Source organism: Ziziphus jujuba, chromosome 11, assembly GCF_031755915.1.
Source record: "Ziziphus jujuba cultivar Dongzao chromosome 11, ASM3175591v1".
NCBI lineage: Eukaryota > Viridiplantae > Streptophyta > Magnoliopsida > Rosales > Rhamnaceae > Ziziphus > Ziziphus jujuba.
Genome location: NC_083389.1, coordinates 3,352,083 through 3,356,056, shown reverse-complemented (window position 1 = coordinate 3,356,056; position 3,974 = coordinate 3,352,083).

Below are 3,974 nucleotides of genomic sequence, written 5' to 3'. Positions count from 1 at the left end.
CTGAGTTTGTTAAGCAAACTCATGAAAAGACTAGAGTAAACATTGATAGAAGGACTAAACAGTATGCTAAAGCTACTAATCAAGGTTGAATTAAGGTAGCATTTGAACCAGGAGGTTGGGTTTGGTTGTACTTGAAAAACAAGAGGTTTCATGAACAATGCAAGTCAAAGCTTATACCTCAAGGAGATGGACTTTTTCAAGTTTTAAGGAGGGTCAATGAAAATGCCTACAAGCATGATTTGCCCGGTGAGTATAACATGAGTGCTACTTTTAATGTTTCTAATTTATCTTCTTTTTCTACGGGTGATGATTTTAATATGAAGGCAAATCATTCTCAAAATGAAGGGAATGATGAGAACCCACCCATACCCTACAATTAATTACTTACTGGGGTGCTGATCCTGTGCAACTGAAGACCAGGCCAATTACTAAGGCTCAAGCTAAGATGTTTAAGGACAATCTTGTTATCTTCATACAAAATGTATTTAAATCTCAAGAGGGCATATTAGTATCAGAAGATTCTAAGCCCGTGCTAAACATCCAACTTGTGAAGGTAGAAATGGACCCGGAAAGCTGTTTTGGTGCATTTAAGGAGTCTAAGCAGTAAAAGGGTGAGTTTATTAGCCTATGAATGTGTTTAAGCTCACTAAAAGGCCATGAAATCATATCAGGGCAGACCAAGGGCACCCAAGTATGTCATTAGCGTCCAAGCTTCCACATTGGTTGGATTTAGCTAGTTTGGCATTGGGAAGGAGCTCACTTGCATTCCACGCAAGCTTTGATAATTTCAATCAATGGCAATGTGTGGGGACTAGTTCTAATCTTACTAGGCATCCTACATGGCATGTTGAATCAGATTTGAAGCTTAAATTAGTTGGAGATTTGACAAGTACAACTTATTTGGATAACTAGTCAAATCAAATTTAGAGCCTAAATTAGCAGGAGATTGGACAAGTACAGCTTATTTGGAAAATTAATAAACTATTTTCTAAATGTGAAATTTGACTTTTGTTTTAGAAAATAGTCTTCTATTTGCTAGACAAATTAATTTAGGAAGGCTGAATTTTAATATTTGTGATTGTAAATTAATTAATTCCTCTTTAAAAGTTAAGAAATTAATTAATACAAATTAGATTAGAAAAGACATGTAAAATTCAGCCACACCTTTTGTTAAGTTTTATTGGCCAGTTTTTACCTATTGTTTTAGCTTTTCGATTTTGTCACTTTAGCTTATTTAAAGGCTTATTTCTCAATAAATGACAGTACATTATTCATTCAGAAAAATTACTATGAAAAAGATTTCTCTTTGCTCTCTTTAGAAAACCTAGAATACGGAGTGGAGAGTGAGTGTTTTAGTTTGACTTATCCAGAGGATAATCCAGAACTTATTGTGGCATCTTCGACATATACCAAGATTTTTAATCACAGATTGATTAGGGGTCAAGGTGGCCATTAGAATCTGAATTTAATTTTGATCCGGGCTAATATAATATGGGTTTAAAAGCAAGTCGACCTAGGTTCGTATCAACTGGTGAGTTATATTTTTCAGCCATTTTTTGTTTTTTTTTTATTTTGTTTTTTTGTTTGTTTTTTTTATTTTTTTTGTTAGGTTACTATCATTGCTGGGTTTCTTGGTGTGTTTGTTATTGGTTTGCTGGATTGCTAGGTTACTGCTTGCTGTATTACTAAGTTGCATGGGTTGTAGGTGGAAAAAACTTAGGATTAGGGTTTTTGTCGCAATTTTGCTTAGAATTAGAGTTTTGTTTTTGATTTTGCATTGGGCTTGGGTTTTCATTTTGATTTTGGTCATTCTTTGTGCAGTGGTTTGGGTTAGCACAGTGATAATGAGGAAGAATGTGATAATGGTTATGTTCGTAATGATTGCGAGGGGATATGGATAAAAAACATACCATCTACTAAACAAATTCGTAATTAGATTCGTTAACTTATGTTTAAATAATTATATTTGTTATTATTGTTTTATTTGATTTTTTGTTCCATTGTCATTATATGTTTTCCATTGTTATTATATTTTTTTTATTAATTATGTGTACATTCACAAATGGTTAATTTGCTTAATTAATTTTTTTTGTTATTGTTGTCAATTAATTTGTGCAAAATTTAGTTGTGCTTATTTAATTTATGAATTTGTTTTTTTTATTATTGTTTTAATTTATTTTTTGTTCTTATTCTTTTGATGTAGATTTATGGACTCGTTTGATCAACACGCCCTCCCATATAATGATGATGATAGATCATCATCAAGTAATGAGGTCGACCATATTTTGAGACACCCGAAGTATTTAAGCATCCACCCGAAATGTATCAATTCATAGTCCCAGAGATGTTGAATGAATTTTTAAAATAGAGATTGACAGAAGAGTTCAATATATATTTATAAGTACTTATCAAATGTACAAAAGTTAAGTACTTATATAATTATTTTGTCATTAATTACTCAAAAATATACTTAATTATTTAATTTTCTAATATGTATATGTGTTTATAATTTTGCAGAAACTAAGTGAGCAACAATTTAAAAGAAGAAAGTCAAATAAGCATCCCCATAGAATGGGTGTGTTCAGATATGCAAGATTGGAAAAAACTATGGTATGTTTTTTATTTTTACTTCCATTTAACTATATATGAATATTTTATTTTAATCACATGATATTATTAATATTTACATGGACACAAATGGGGAAATTTTAGTGGGAAAAAAATTGTGAGTATTTTTATTTACATAAAAATGTCTAATTGTAATGTTTAACTATTACCTTTTATCAAATATGATTAATTTTATAGTTTATATAATTTTTATGATTGAAATACGAATATTGTTGTTTAGTTTTTTAACTTGATATTTTTATTCATTTACATAATTTTGATTAATTTTATTATTATGGTTGCCATGCAAAATATATTATTTTTTAGTTCAATATTGTACTTAAATATTCATGTAATCATTTAATATATAATGTAAGCATAATTAATTATTTTTTACCACTATATATTGTTATGACTGAAATATAGATATTTTTGTTTAGTTTTCAATTTTATATTTTTATTCATTCACTTAATTATGCTTAAATTTATTATTATTGTTGCCATGCATAATATATTAATATTTAGTTAAATATTGTAATTTTATAATTATTAAATCATTTAATATATATTGTCCTAAGGAAGAAGTCAAAGGAAGGAGAAATTGAGTCTTCACCTCAGATGATATACTTACACAAGCTTTGGGGACCGATGAATATGAAGATTAGCTTAGGGGTAGATGCAAAGGTTATACAATGACTAATTTTTTTCACACACCTAAGTAAAGTTCACAAAAAAAGGATAAGTGCGAGAAAAGTGAGAGAATTACCAAGCTAAAACATGTTGTTAGTGGTCTTTTGGGGATCATTCAAAAGAAAGGCAACATTCAAAAGATTAATGAGTTAGTATCTGCATGTGGTATTAACCTACAGTCTTAGCCTCATACACCTAGACAACAATCTACGCATGGAAAGGCATTGTACTTTTATACTCATACTTGGTCACCACGTGGAGACTATGCAATACATGACAACGATGTTGCTGATCTAAGGTCCTCATCTACTGCTAAGCTTGATGCTCCTCCTATTTATCCATCACATTTGATATCTTCAAAGGTATTATAAAAAAAAAAAATTTTGAAATTTATATTTAGCATTAATATATATGTCTAAATGCTAATATCTTTATTCATTTTTTTATGTTTATGTTTGATTTTGTTATCATTATTGCTACAAGAAGTATATAAATAAATATATGTATATATTTCTATATTAATTAGTTATTCTAACTTTGTTTTTAATGCAGGATGTTAAATACAATACTGCACAAGGCAATGTTGAAAATATAGTAGTACGTGGTACTTTGGCTCCTTCTATCCCATCGGATGTATGCCATGATGTTATGCGAGGTGATCGAAATTTGAAAGTCAC